General features: G+C 35.6%; 1 protein-coding gene and 1 long non-coding RNA gene across 5 annotated transcripts in view; both read left to right on the forward strand.

The window, feature by feature from the left end:
* The window catches only part of LOC149542315 (dual specificity protein kinase YAK1 homolog), a 120,188-nt gene that overhangs the window by 48,415 nt on the left and 55,164 nt on the right, over window positions 1-16,609 (forward strand). The gene's annotated exons all lie outside the window — the stretch shown is intronic.
* On the forward strand, window positions 5,315-6,753 carry LOC149542316 (uncharacterized). The gene is made up of 3 exons (XR_016355186.1): window positions 5,315-5,533; window positions 5,684-6,237; window positions 6,366-6,753. It is a non-coding gene; the product is annotated as an uncharacterized LOC149542316 (long non-coding RNA).

The raw sequence follows: 16,609 nt of genomic DNA on the forward strand, positions 1-16,609 counted from the left end.
AGATTCACTAAGGTTGTTAGGGAGAGTTGGGGTCCAAGATTTTGCAAATTGTAACTCCTATAGTTGACAAGGGCAAGGATTAGATTGCTCTAGATGAGTACCATGTCACAGAAATCAATCTCTGTCGTGTCTCCCATGAGCAAATAATAGAAGAATTTGATGACTCTACTCTGGCATTGAAAGATAGGTTGGGAAAGTTGGAAAAGGGATACTAGAAATAGAAAAGAGAAATCAAAGCCTTGTGTCAGTACATCAATAACTTGCCTCATCCAGTAAGAGAGGAAGGTCCATCATTGGTCTCTCCGACGGGTGTTTCATCTAAAGCAGTAGATGATATTGATAGGATCAAGCGGATTGCTCAAGGTACGAAGGTTTGGGTTGGAAGAATTTAGGAAGAAACCTTGATACTTTCAGAAGAATTGGTGCAAGTGCATTAGCTATACTCTCCAAGATCCAGTGCATGGAGGAATAATGGGAAGATAAACATATTTACCAAGATGAAATGATTTCCGATATTCAGAATCTGATGGAGACCCCAAAACAAGCATTGATTGATGTTAAAGCTATTGGCGCAGGGGATGCCTATGATTTCCTTCGATAGTACAGTGTAGTGATACATAGCTAAGAAAATGTTTGAGAGCTTCACCAAGGAACCCACTTGATGAATGAAGGTGGTTGACAACATCAAGTACGAGGCGTCCAATACAATTGCATCCTTGTTGTCATAGAGATTGTTAGAGGATGAAATGACAACATAGTCAAGTTGGATGAGTTCTTTCAGCTGAATGTTTTTGAAAGATGATTTTGAGAACTCCATCTTCTCGAATACCATGCACACCACTCAGGACTTTGTATTGGATTGGGAAGAAAGTTTATGAAAGGGAAAAAGAGCAATTGCAATTCTGGAATTCATGCAAGAATCGACACCAAGCATTAGTACAAAAGAGATGAAGATGGTATTGGATCGAATCCATGCCTTTAGGTAGAGGAATCAAGGATAGATGCATTTGATGCATAGTGGGTGTTCTTAGTGGTCGTTTATTGCACTCCATTCCCTTTTTGAATGAGCATGCATAGTGGGCATTTATTACCCACTATAGTAGTGGATTCCTTATTGCATTAATATAGACTCTTTTTCTTTGCCCGAATCCTAATTAGGGTTGAAGTGGCACAATCTGGGCCATTGGTTATTGTGATCATCAGGGATATCCGTTGTAATCGAGGACCCATATAACGGCCTCACTTCTCTTTTGTAGGGGAGGATTTTCTAAGATAATAGAGTTTTCATTGAAGCTTGGTGAATACTTGATGTGTCTTGGTGCTTTCTTGTTCTCTTAAATTCCCTCAAATAGATTAAGTTGAGTTTAGTTAAAGTGTTGTGATTGCAATGGAGAATGTGATGGTGTTTTGATGAATTTATTTGGTTCATACTTTTGACGTTTTAGTGATTCTAAATCGTTGTGTATAGTTAGCTTGAACCCCTTTCATGCATTTGTTTAACTTCTATCATTCATAAACATCGTTCTCTATGATGGTGTATGTGGTGGTTTGAAAATCTTTCATGTAGCCATTGAAGATTGCACCAATTCACGTGTAGTTGTTGTATAACTTGGCGAAGTTGAGCTCGGTAAATTGAGGAATTTGTCCACTAGAGTACCATCTATTGTCGTCACTTCCCTTAGGAGTAGAATAGAATTTCTAAACCCTATCCCATTTCTTTTCTGCATAATTAGTACTTCATTGCAAAACCTTTAGATAGTTCCCACATCTAGTATGGCTTGAAATGAATCTGAGTAAATATACGTAAGACCCTTTGTGATCATTAGCAAATCACATTAACCATTGAGCTTATCCACAGTCAAGACCTGACGTTGAAGCAACCTTGAAGTCATTGTATGATCTTCTAGCAATCTTAGCATACACGAGACTTTATTCAAGAGAGGATAAGATATTTCGGTATTTTGTTCTACTGTTTGGTGGGTCATATAACACCTATCAGCAGTAACCCCTTATAATTATTCATCTATCACTACACAAAGCCAACTGAAACTAATCAAAATAGTCAGCTGCACAAGGATTAGTAAATATGATAGTCTAATTATGCTAACTAATCCGATTCCTCGCTGACAATAAAATAGACATATCAACTTGCTATCAACTGTAACAAAGTTTTCAATGTTCCATACTCTTCCAGTGACTGGACAGCAGATGAATCTGCTGACAGTTGGATGTGCTTTATAGTTTCTGCAGGTTTTACAATAGTTGATTTGATGGAAACCTTATAATGATGTATAATGTCTAAAAGACTAAAACTATGTCATAAAATGTCAGGCATAATTGATGTTCAATTTTTTGGCATACGGCAATGAACCAGAGACAGTTTTCAAGCTTCCACTCGGCACAATTTACTGAGTGTATTGTTCCTTCGGATATGAAGTAGTCAATTATAGATTATCCTTGATTGATGGCGGCTTGAATAACACTCACAGTGGTATGATTGATGATAGTTTGCTTGATGTTGCGTCCCTGACACTATATTGTTGGCAATGGTTTGTGCTTCTGTTGCAATGTTATGAAGCAATTCTAATTCTGGGGATTGTACAGTGGGACCCAGAGTCTGCTGCAATCTATTTAGAGAATATTGTACTGTTGTTAACTTGTTTTGCAAAGTCAATCTTGCATACTATACTGCTGCAGGCTGCAGGGGACTGTACATCTAGTTTAACAGTTGACAATACAATAGAATGGGAGCATTGTGCACCGGACTGAGTGGACAATTTGTTGTTTGAACTTTGAAATTTGTAGGGTATATGGTAGATTGTGAACATGTTGCAATGGCATGAACCGATATTAATTTTGGTGGTTTTATGGTGGGATTCATAGGCCATTGCAATCAAATCTGAGAATGTTATACTGATGTAATCTTGTTTTGCATAGTTGGCCTTGCAGACCATGCTTCTGCAGGCTGCAGGGACTGTACAACAAGTTCAACATTTGACAATCGGACAGAATGAGAGCATTGCACACAGCATTGTGTGCATAATTTGACATACGGACTTTGTGAGGTGAATGATATGATTTGCAGATGAGCTTGCAAGTGGGAATTCTAGATGGTAGACTGATTTTGCTGACTGTATGATAGGATCATGAACCTCTAGATCAGTTGCAAGCTCTGTATCAGTGGAAAATATTTTAGATGTTTCTATACACTATCTAACAGTTCCACAACAAAATTTGTTGAGTAGCTATTCACACTTGCACATTCTCTTAGGGATTGTTGCTTGATTGTAGGACTTAATCTGTGCTGTAGCCTGCAATGTCAATAGGACTTTATGATGGTGGAGTTGGGCGGATGTATAACAGTGTGTTCAATTGTGATACACTAAAAAAGCACCTGGTCATACAATGCATGCTCTTCTGGTGTATGGTCAGACCATGGGAATTGGATGCGCACAAAAGTACTTAGCTGTCCACTTGGCAGCTAAATTGGATGTTTAGTGAACATTGTTAGATGATTGCTTTTTTCCCTATACTTCAGCTTGAAGGTTGTTGTAAATAAATAATTATACTAATTGTCTTGGACTTGTGGTAATGTTTTAATTCTAGAATATTCATGTCTTCGTTTACTCTCATTACATCCAAATCCTCTAGTTGTTATCCTCTAGTCGTACTGAAGTAATCTCTATAGCTTGAGTTTTAAATGTTACCTTATATTGCTTGTCATCTCCTTCCAGTTATTGATCCTCATTAATTTCCATTGTTTCAATACAGTTGCAGTAATGGGACTTGCCGAGTCACAAAAGGACTCTGCAAGTCCAAGGCAGAGTCATGGTTTCCGAGGCAATTTGCCTCTGGACTCGGACTAGGCCGAGTCCTGATAGAGTCCATGGACTTGCCAGACTCGCCGAGTCTCGAGGCATGGACTCTCGCTGGCGGCCAAGTAGGAAAAAGGTAAAAAAAAAAAAAACGCGTTGTTTAATGTGGACTTTTTTGGTTCTTATAACATGTTATTGACCTAAAAAGGTCATTCCACCATTTGTTTGTGCTCACAAGAGAGAGGAAAGAGTTAGAGAAGAATATTGGGGTTTTGAGAGAGAAATCAGCAAACCGGTTGGCTCTCCTGTATTGATTGCTAATGGTTTGTGCATCTTTGTAGCTTGCATTAAAGCATTGAGAGGAGTTTAAGGGAGCATTTGGAGGAGGTTTCTACAAACTTGCATTTACATTGTTTGTGCAAATTTGAAGAGGTAAGCTACAAGTTGCATTTCTTTGTGTTGTTTTGTACTATGTTTTAAACTTTTACATTCGTATTTTTTAATATTTTTACTTCTCATTTTGTTTAAATTTGTTTGGTCTCTACTCTCTACTACTATCTACTATTTTTTACTTTTTATTTTGTTTACATTCATATTGCAGTAGGCTAGCAACAAACACATTGAATTTTGACATAATGTCTCAGGGTGAGGGAAGTGGAACTAGGCCTCCATTTAACCTTAACGTAGACCCAAGTGCAATAGCAAGGGATAGGGCTTGGAAACATGCCATCCCGGGGCACAAAAAGGGAGTTGTTACATGTTGGCATTGCGGTGTAGTATATAATGGAGGAGGAATAAATAGATTGAAGTATCACCTAGCTCATATACCTAGATGTGATGTTAAAAAAAGAAAAGATGTAGTATATAATGGAGGAGGAATAAATAGATTGAAGTATCACCTAACTCATATACCTAGATGTGATGTTAAAAAAAGAAAAGATGTACCCCAAGATGTTATGCAAGACATGCAAACTCTTCTAGAGGAAAAAATGGAGAAAAGAGAATTGAAAAAGAAGCAACATGAAGAAATGGCGCAACTAGCCGGAGACCAACAGGGATCTTCTAATTTTCGCTCCTCCATTAACCCCTACTCCACCTACGGATGCCACTGCTTCTACGAGTGTGACCATTGGGCCTCGCATTCGTAAGAAAAGATCGACACTTGATTCCATGTTTGCTCCACCCAAGGCTCCAGGTGCACAACCATCACTTGAGGGCATGGGTTGGAACAAGGATAAACATGATTATGCAAAATTGGCACTTGGAGATTTCTTCATCTACAACAACATTTCATTCAATGCAACAAGGTACTTATTTATTTAAATTTAAATTTATGTCTTCTCTTGCTTTCAAAGTTTCAACTTTCAACTTTCAACTTTCAAGAGACAATAATATGCTTATTTTGTTTATTTTAATTTGTATTTTGTTTTCAAATATATTTATAATATACTAATTTGTTTAATTTCAAATTTTATTCTATTTGTTTTAGGTCCCCTTATTGGCAAATTGGAATCGATGCTGTTGCTGTTTGTGGTCCGGGGTTCAAAGCCCCTACTGCTGAAGAGCTAGAAGGCCCTATTTTGAACCAAAGGGTGGCTGATGTAGAAGTTGAAATCAAGGAACAGCGTGAGGTGTGGAAGAGGAAGGGTTGCACCATCATGACTGATGGTTGGACTGATAGGAGTAGAACATCCTCAACTTTCTTGTCTCCTTATCAGGTAAACCGTAATTGTACTTAGAGTCTTAGACATCAAAAATTTAGAAGTAGAACTTGTACTTAAGTGATTAAGTTTATAAATTATGAATTTATAAATTATGATTCATGATTCATGATTAATCATTAAACTAATTTGTTTCTTTTTCTTCAGGTGCCACGATTTTTTTGAAATCAATTGATGGGTCAGGAAAAACAAATAATGCTGAATATCTTTGTGGGATAATGGATGAAGTGATAAAAGACGCGGGTGAGGAGAATGTGGTGCAAATAGTTACAGCTAATGCAACGAATTATGTTACTGTAGGAAAACTTCTTATGGAGAGACACCTTCACTTATTTTGGAACCCTTGCGCTACTCACTGCATTGACCTCATGTTAGAGGATCTTGGTAAAATCCCTTGGATAAAAATAGTTATAGAGTAAGGAAGGAGTGTATGCAAATTCATATATAATCATACATGGGCCCTCAATCTCATGAGGAAACACAATGGGTAAAAGGAGTTGTCTCATCGAGGGGTCACTAGATTTGCAACCAATTTTCTCACATTGAAATCTTTGCTTGATTCAAAGGGAGGTTTGAGACACATGTTTGTTAGTGAGGAGTGGATTGCATCATCATATGCAAAGACCACTTCGGGGATTGCTGCAGCTGATCATGTTTTTGATGAGGCTTCTTTTTGGACACCGATTACTGATATTGTGACGGTAATTTTCCTTTTTGTCCTTATTTCAACTTTATTTTTTTTATGAAATTATGTTATAAATTATTATTCATTTTTTGAAGAAAAACTTAAAGTTGATTATTTCTTTTCCAACTTTCATAATGATTGCAGTTTGTAAAACCGCTTGTTGTTCTCCTACGAACTGCTGATGGAGAGAAGTTCTCAATGGGCTACATTTATGAGGGCATGGATAGGGTGAAGGAGGCCATTCGCTCTTTTTTTGCAAAGAATTGAGATAGGTATGGGCCTATATGGGATGTCATTGATAGACGTTGGCACAATCTACTTTACAGGCCATACATGCAGCGACCTACTTCTTTAATCCAATATACCAATTCAACCCACATTTCAACGTTGATGATGAGGTGTGGAGCGGCCTCTACGTTGTTATAGAGATAATGTCACCTAATTCAGCAATTGGAACAGATATAGTCCGTGAGATTGAGTTGTTTAAGAAAGCTCAAGGGAACTTATTTGCATGGGAGTTGTGCAAGAAAAGTAGGACATAATTGATGCTTGGTAAATACTAAAAATCTTTGATTCTACATCCTAATTTCTAATAGTAATTCTATTACGGTATTACCATTTTAATTTGATAAATTCAAAGTTATTGATACGATTCAAAATTATCTTGTTATAGATGCATGGTGGGAGATGTTTGGCACAAAGGTACCAAATTTATAGAGGATTGCGATTCGCATCTTGAGCCAGCCATCTAGTGCATCAGGATGCGAACGTAATTGGAGCCTATTTGAGCACATACACTCAAAGAAGCACAATAGGTTGGCAGTGAAAAAATTAAATGATCTTGTCTTTGTTCACTATAACTTTCACCTTCGCCATAGACACATCCTTGGCATCGATACATCACCGATTGTATTAGAGAATGTTGATCCTCATGCAGACTGGAACACAGAGATGATCGATCTTGTCTTCAGTAATGAAGATGTGGAGTGGGTAGATTAGGTGGATCGGGAGGCTGAGGCAGTAGCAATGGCAGTTGAGGAGGCTAGAGCGCGAGGAGATAGAGTGTAGGACCTTGAGGCTATTAGTGATGGATCCCAATCTGATGACGAGGATTATGTGGGTGGGGATGAGGATGATGATGAGGATGAGGATGAGGTTCAGGCTCAGCCTCAGACACAGGGAGAGAGGATGGCTTTAGAGTCTTCCATGACTTATCTTAGGCGCACTCATAGGAGGACATAGACTACTATGAGCCTTAGTCTTCTACTTGTTATTTTGATATATGTTTTGAACTTTTGAATTTGATACCATGGATTTTGTAATCCATGAATATTGTAGACATTTGAGTCTTTGACACTGGAGTGACACTATGTTTGTTACATTATCGTTTATAATTTTATATTGTGTTATTCAGTTTTTTTCCTTCAGAAATTTGCTTTTATACTTATGTGATCTATGCAAAATTGTGTATGTGTATTAAGTAGCTTCTATTTATCTCAATTACTATGTATTTGATGTTAATTGACTAAAAGATGCATGAAACAATCTTAAAATCCTTAAAAATCTTTGAATTTCATAGATTTTTCAATTTTCCAAGTCCTTGCCGAGTCCGGTCGCCAAGTCTGAGTTTGAGTCGGATTTTGACCTTTCCGAGTCAGAGTCCCGTAACTATGCTTTATAATCCTCCATTTACAAATTGAATAGATCACTGGGAGAGCATGTTCATCTCCATAACATGGATGAATTTCTGAGTTTCTTCAGTGTTCCACTCCATGGGGTTTTTATTATTATTCTCTGGTCACCCTTCTTCAAAGTCCAAATTCAATGAATTAAAGGAAGTTGCTTATGCACCTTTTGATCCCTCATGTCAATTATATAATTATGAACTTCTTTTCCATTCAAAAGTTTGTTGTTCTTTTTGTAGTGGTTGACTTTGGCTACTACCAATCAACTTCAATCTTACAATGGATCACATGGCTTCAAATGTAATGAGATGACGACGAAGTTTAATCTAAATGCTTGAGCTTCAATTATTACCTCTTGTACCGTGAGAACTTTGAGCACCTTTATTCCTTGTTGTTTTGCTCCTACCAACTAGAAATTTGTGGTTCAAATAGTAAACTCGCCTAAGCTTTGCTAGGTATCTTCGAGAATCATGTTCATGTCAGGGTCACCATCAATTGTGATTTTCAAGTTCTTGAAGCTAGATTTGGTTCAAGAAGCATGGAAAAATCATCTAATCATGTGATAATGGGGGTTCAATCATTGGGTTCCCATTAATCTCAGTTCTTGAGCTAAACGAGTGGTACTGTGGTAGCATACACCATTTGATCCTTCTCAAGTACAATTTTAGCCATAACATTCCCAAGTTTGAGAATTTTTCAAATAATTCACTACTTCAATTGGTATCCGTATGATGGTTTGAACTTTGAAGTACTTCCCTTGTAATAATTATATTCAACTCCATTCAGTTGCTTTTCAAACATTTATTTCATTGGCAACATTTTTTTGACAACATTCTCCACATTGGCCTTTGCTTTGTGAAGTCCCTTTTCACTACATAGGTTTGATATGATGGTCAATACTTCATCTTGAACTGCATCAATCATGCTAATGCTCATGCTGAAATTTTTGCTTTGGAAATCTAGTGTCAACATGATCATTGGGTCCACACCATCTACAAAGTAGTACTGTATTGCTGTGATTTCTTTGGTAGTCCCTTGTTAATTGGCCCCATTTGCCGTACTTTTGACATTTCATGATTGATCGACACTTGGAAACCTATTTATTTGACTAGTATCATTGTGTAACATGAAAACACCTTGTAAGCTATCAATTTTCTCCTTTTAATTAAAAATGTAAGGAGAATCTTTATATTGTGAAGGGCAGCTGAATTGACTCTTGTTGCTTTGAGGTTGAGAAAAATTTAAGCATTATCTCTTGAAGTATCACTCTTGTACCCCTTTGTAAAATGAGCAACTTTTGTACATATTGTGTGTTTTGTGTGTCTTGTATTGTTTTTAGTCTATTCATGTCATTTAATAGCTGATAGGAAAGTCGTTGGCATTTGTACAATAAATAATTTACTTGCCTGCCCTTAAAACTTGAGATTTTGGGAGCTCTCTTATGCCTTAAATATATGTCCTAGTCTCTATCGCCGAGCCAATTATTGTACCCATACCAAAGCAACTATGTGACCCAAATCATTAGTTTTATCTTGATTCTTACCTCATTTTAACCATCTTAGATGTTACTTGTTTCATTGTGATGATTTGGATGTGTTTACTGTTAGATATTGTAAAATCTTTTCTTTATCATGAAAGTGTAGGTACTAGTAAAAAAGAAAGAAGGCAAGAAAACTAGAGCTCAAAAACAACAGTGGACAACAGTGCTAAAATCTCCTCTAGGTGCATCAAAAGGCCAACAAATGAAATTTGTTTGATTTTGATGATTTTTTTTAGGTCATACAAGATTTTCAATGAGTTTGCCACTAGTGTCATCAGATTTAGGAAAGAGCCACTGAGCGCAAAGTGTCAAAAATCCTTTTTTGGTCTAAGTGAAACAAAAGTCCAAGTGACTTTAGAAAAGGAACAAAGATTCATTTTGGCAAAAAAAGTGCACAAAGCGGAATTATTGGCAAAAGTGCCAAAATACTACTGGTTCTTTTAAGATGGCACTTTAACACAACGTGCCAAACATAAGAAAAAAATATTTGTATGCTATTGTTTTGATCCCTTGGATTTGTGGGCTTGGGTTTGATTTGGCCCTGATATGGATTATGTTATATTTAACATGAGGTTCCTCTGGGGCACTATTACACTACTATGGTCTTCTTGAGACAAATGCAGGCAAACCCATCTTGAATTTTGACACCATTTATTCTAGTGGCAATGAATCCATTGCCTTTTTAGATATGGTTTGTATTATTAATTTTTGGCATTTGGCTTTGACTCCAATGTTAAAAAATGCCTTCATAACCTTTAAACATGGATTCCAAGGCATTTTAAAGATAAAACCAAAGTTAGTGAATGCAAAGCAAAAATCATTCATCCATGCGAAACTCTAATTCTTGCTTGCCATTGAATGAATAGAGTTGAAGATTTATCATTGAAAGTTCTGAAGTGGTTGGTTTGTTTTTGTAATGCACGTGCAAAGAGGCTATTCATTGCCAAGGAGGTTGTAGAGGAAGATTTTTGCAAAAGGTGTATTGCCTCTATCAAGCTTTTGGTTTTACATATTCAACATTTTTTTTTTTGTAACAAATGAAATCTCTTGTTTTGATCTATTCTTCTAGGATTATATGGTGTGGGATTAGTTTTCTTAAATGAGTTAAACTGTGTAGAATTTGTTGTTTATTGAACTTTTGGCCTTAGGGATTATAGTGGTAGGATATTCTAGTTTTCTGGGTTTACAATACTTCAAAATAGCCATAAATCTACCATTTGGAAATGTGTTGAGATGGTGCTTATTCTTGGTGGTGGGAGTTAGATTTGGATTTGGTATAGATGTGGTATAATACTCTAAAGTATTCAACCTCATATACTTGGGTCAAAGCTCATTTGTGTACATCCTTGGATTAGGAATCAAAGCTTGCCCTATAAATAATGTACTAATTGCACAAGAGCAAGTAATAGCAAATAGTAATGAGCAAGAAAGAGAATATCAATCAATAGATCACAGATTAAATCATCCTTTTTCAAAGAAACAATTTTGAGGAATAAAACCCCTTCCATTGCCATTTAATCTCTAACTTGTGTAGGGTTACCCATTTTTGGTCAGACTTGGAGAAGAACTTGCAACCTCTTAATATAGGAGATCAAATGGATTGTTGGAAATGCCATTTCACAATCGGTCTCGAGAGATTGCTGGTCACTATGAGATGTGTCTACGCAAATTCATTGGCTTCCAATCTTGTTAGTTCATTATATTGGCAACAAATGTTAAAATAAAGTAATGAGGCTCCAAAGGAGTGTAAGGGCTTGGGTATCACCTTCTTAGAAAAGGAGGTTAAGTTTGTCAAGAATTTATTGAAACTCAAAAAGGGATTAATGAGTGGAGATGGGGGGTAGGGTCCATTGTTTTGCATAGATGCAATGATCGCCGATAAATTGGTGATTTTTTAGCTTATTGTGACAAATTGGAGGCGATGAGTAATCAGCACATATACTTTGCCGAAACTTCTCACCAAGAAGTTCCAAAAAAATCGTCAATTCTTTTTCAACTTATCATCTTTATCTTGGCGAGTTTGTGGTTATTTATCAGCCACAGGTTTATATCTGGTTTTAATGTTAAAAGAAAGTCATTTTGCATTTTACGAATTGTGTTTTGCTGTCCAAGCCAGAATAAACCTTTTAAGGTATTGGAAGGTGATTTGCAAGGATCTAGGTTGATTTGGAGCAGATTTGAAGAGGATTTCCAAGGGAGTTCAAACATGTTAGTTTTGGGAGAAAAATGCTTAAAAATGAAGAGTCGAAACACCACTCAAGAGGGAGAATGTGCTTGGTGGTGGGGCAATGCCCCTTGAGCCCGCTGGGGGCTGGCACCCCTATTAGAATATTGTAGTGTTTCTTTAAAGGTCATCTTAGTCAATCTTCAATTGATGAGGTAGTTTTTTTTTTGTTTTTTGTTTTTATTTCAGGATTGTTTCATTTAGAGACATCATCTTTGTATATCTATATGAGGAGCTTTCATCTCATTTGTTTAATAACAACATCGATTTCCATAGCATGGTATTGGGGTGGGTTGATGGGATTCCATAAAATTTGGCAATTTCTTAAAGAAATATTCAAGCCTCTTCTCATATAGAATTTTTTCTAGTAATGTGCTTTTTGATTTTTTTGAAATAAAAATCATCAGAGGTAGGGGAAAGTCCCTAATAGCCGCACGACCTAACTTTGCACATCCAAAACTCCTAAATCACAAGTTGAATTTCAACGAATTTTTGGTGTAGTTCCACATGTGATTTAAGAGCTTAAAGCTAAGGTTTCAGCTTCTGGGTATTTAGAGATCTCTCTATACAGATCGTTGAACACCATGTGGTCAATAAATGACATTCTCAAAGTGCTGCATGATATTGCTATGTTCTTACATCAATAGTCGTTCACTCAAAAAAATGCCAATACTTGTGGCCAAATGCTCTAGTAGTCGTTACTAAATGTCCCCAAAGTGGTGCACAAATGGGCCAATGACTAAGCAAAGAAGCGAAAAAATGATCCACTATTAGTACATGTGTGATCAACAATTGGTACGTGTGTTACAATTCTTGGGGCTCCTTTAGTATTGGTAAGTGGGGGTAAAAATGACAAAAATGTTACAATTATTGGACCCCCTAATAGCTACTGGGGACTTTCCCTATTTTATGACAATTTAATGGTTTGTCTTCAAAGATTTTTGCTGAAAATTGCGAATATGGTTGAGGGTTTTAATTGTGTGATTTCTTGGTTTGAGCAAAAATCTCTGATTTTCAAAGGTTGCATGTACTTGCATGTGTTGTTTACCACACAGAGTCTTGTGTTTTGCCATGTGAAGGTTTATTTGATGGGTTTTTATGATTTTTCCCTAAACAATTATGGCTGGGTTTTTTTAATTTTTTGCTCAAATTATTTGGTGGGTTTATAATTTTGTCCTAAAAAATTATTGGTGGGTTTATAATTTTTTTCCTAAAAAATTATCTGTTAGGTTTTACCATTTTTCCTAAAAAATGAAGCTTTGTATTCTCTGATCTATGTCTCTGATTTTGTTGTCTAGTTTTATCAAATTTTCACCTGAAAAATAATGCTTAGTTTTTTGTTTTTTTTCTCGTAAAAAATCGTGGCTTTTAGCAGTTTGTTTTGGGCATCATGCTCGTCTGCAAGTTTTTGAGGTGTGTTGATTTTTCCTTCAAATTGTTCTAGCTGTTCTAATTGTTTCTCTGTCTCTAAGGAAGAGCAATTCCATTATCCAACATCAAGGTGTATGCTTTTTGATGATTTGTTTTTTCTGATTTTGGGAGGTTTAGTTGCAGACTCATTTCAATGACAGAGTTAGTGGTAGGCTCTTTTCTCTTTTTGTAAAGCTTTCTAGAGAAGGGTACACCCTTCTATGTTCGTTTTTGGACTTTTTTTTGGCATCTTGGTCATTAACATTTTGTAGATCTAGCGAGGCTCTCAGCAACAACAAAATGTTTTGAAGAATTTGTGGCCAAATGACAACAATTAGATGATAACCATTTAAGGGAGGGTATTACAATATCGTAATGTTTCTTTAATAGTCATTTTAGTCAATCTTTAATTTATTAGATAGTTTCTATTTTCTTTGTCTTTAGTTCACGATTGTTTCTTTTAGAACACCATCTTTGTAAATCTATATAAGGAGCTTTCATCTCCTCTGTTTAATATCAAGAACGTTGATTTACCATAGCAATCCTCAGACCCTCGCTTTCAAATTAAAAAAAAAAAAAATTGGTGGGGAAATTGCGTCAAATTAAGTTAATTTTTTTGTACCCACTATGTTGAGTCTCCCCTATCCCCTTGTCCCCAGCGAGCAGTGGAATATTGTTTTATTTTCTTTTTGTTGCATCTAAAGTTTGTAGAAACACAGTAGTGCATTTCCTAAGTACTCTAAATTGCTTTAGAGTCTAATGAACAAGATTTAACATCATTGTTTCCAGGATGGAGGTTGAGCCACAACTAATTTTTCAAAATGAGGAGGCACAACCATAGTGGACTCTTAGGACTAGACCATCTACCTCTCCCCTAGTTTTTACTAGAGATGGGAAGAGAAAGATGTAAATTGCTTTTGATGTAGTATTTACTTATAGTTTTACAAACACAATTTGCTATTTTAATTTTGCTTCAAACTTTCAGACTACCAGCCATGAACATTCCGCATGATGATGCCATTTTGTACCCAATTTGCAGTTAAATATATCTAAACTCAGGTTGTTTCTTTTGTTTACTCATTTATTGATACATTAGATGCATCTCCTCATTGAATTTTGGAAAAAAATGCATTTCTAATTAAATTTTTGCAATTTTTTAAGTTGCTTGGTTTTTTGTGAAGAAGTGACCAAGTTATCCCTGAGGTTTTTACTCAGAAGTTGTCATGTACGAGTATATTAACTATGGATGGAAGGATGCAAGTAATTAGACAATGATCAATTTTATTATAGTTTCCCCAAAAGGTACAACATTTTTGAGGTAGTGGATTCTAAGGGGGGAGTTGAGGGATGGTGCATATTGCTGACATCCTCATGTTGACCATTGAGGAAGTGGGGCCTCAAAACATTGTTTAAAGCATAACAAACTATGTAATAATTGTTGATCAGCTAGTTTATTGGTTGAGGAATGTCATTCACACATCTTTTGGACACCTTGTGTTGTGCACATCCTCAACTTGATGCTACAAAAAAATGACATCAAAATTGATTTGATTAGATAGTGTATGTTGAGGTCAAAGAGATTCAAATGTTAATCACCAACAACTATATTTCAGAAGGCATATGCAAACCATTATTAAAATTGGAGTTGTTCAAGGTGATTGAAGCAAGAAAAAATTATTTAATAATCAATAATATTGTGATATTGTAAGGATTCATATAGTGTTGTTTTTGAGTCAAACTCATCGATCCATATTTCATGAGCAGTGGTTCACAAAAATCCATTTGTTATGATATTGAATGGAACAATTAGCACTCATTGCATCTAGGTGATGCTCACAGAGGTGAGGCATTGGACCCTTCCAGGAGGTCATCCATCCCAAAATAGCTCCAACTCGAGTGCATTTAATCATGGAGTTTCCTCCACCGTCAAGGCAAATATGGTAGCAAGCTAAGTGGGCTTAATGTTGGACAAAACTCCATTGTTAAGCGTGTTTGAGTGGTAGTTGTACGTAATGTCCCCACTGAGGACATCACTTGTTTTACCCTAAAATTCCCAACTAGGGGTTAAGATCTCACTTGGAGATGGCAACTTACTTAGTCTTTGTAATGTTTCCAACTAGGGTTGAGAGTATCAAATATCTTATCTTTCCCCTGATCTAAATCCATCTGATCATATCCAATATATATTTAATAATCTATGATTCAATTTCTTCCCAAATCCCCCTGAATAGAGTGAGATTGATCATGCTTTTGTATCCTAATTGGTGAAGGGATTCTACCTTTCAGATGTTGAAGTGTCAGATCTCTTCCCAGTCGTTTTCTTCATAAGAGATCTGGTTCTTTTAACTAACCAATCCCTTTCTCTAATTGATTGATGATTAATCTTCTTTATTATATTGCTTAATGCTGACTTTGGTTGATTGCTGTTCTGCTTACTAAGTCGACACATATTGTTGCTCAGAATACCCTTGATAATGGGATTCTATGTCACAAGGTTTGAGTTCGAATTCGAATTCGGCAACTCTGGAATTCGGATAAAATTCGAGACCTCAAAAAAGTCTGAAAAAATTCGACATTAAATTCACCTATATAAATTAATTTTTAAAAACTATAAATAATAAAAATTTATATTTATATAAATATTATACAGAACAATATTGTATTTTAAATTGATAAATTATATCTACTATTTATCACATAAAATAGTAATATTATCTAAATACAAAAAACATTATATAAATTATAATAATAATAATGATGTTGATAACATAAAAAAATTTAAAAACTAAAATATCACAGTATAATAATATTATCTAAGCATATAAAACTATAATATAAATAAATAATATTTACCACTTATAATTATATTTTAATTCGACTTCAGATATATAGACTTTATAACATTAAAAATTAAAGATGGACCCGAGTGGGATTACAATTATTATTATACACATAATAAAAATAATATTAACATACAAAATAATATATAAAAATATGTTACAGATAAATAATTTGGAGTAAGATCATTCGCGCATCCTATTTAAATCTCGACTTTATCTGATCATGTTTGAAGCTGATGACAATTAATGTGTTCTGCTTTTCGTCCATGACTTTAACGCGAAACCTTTGCGTAATGGCACTCTCAGAGACGATAAAAACACAGACATAGACCTTTGTGTAAAGCTCTAAGAGATGATAAAAACACGGACGGAAAAAACACGGATTAATGCCTCTATGTGTAGGTAATAAAATGGCGAAAACCCTTGAAGACGTTTTATTAAAGACTGCTTGAAATATCTGTACGAACATTAGGCGAACTTTAACGAATTTTTTGTGCTGTTTTGAAGTTTGCGGAATTTCGAACCTGATGGCTGAAATTCGCTGAACTCTGTGACTTAGATGGGATTGATGAATATGGGTTGTTATTATTCTTAATGATTCTTAGCAATTCCCCTTGAGTCTACAAAAGTGATCTTTCTTCCTTAAATTAGGTTTTATAACTAATTTCTTTTATTAGTGATATTCAATG

Source organism: Cupressus sempervirens, chromosome 8, assembly GCF_028749045.1.
Source record: "Cupressus sempervirens isolate cs-2001-9-10 chromosome 8, ASM2874904v1, whole genome shotgun sequence".
In the NCBI taxonomy this organism is placed as follows: domain Eukaryota; kingdom Viridiplantae; phylum Streptophyta; class Pinopsida; order Cupressales; family Cupressaceae; genus Cupressus; species Cupressus sempervirens.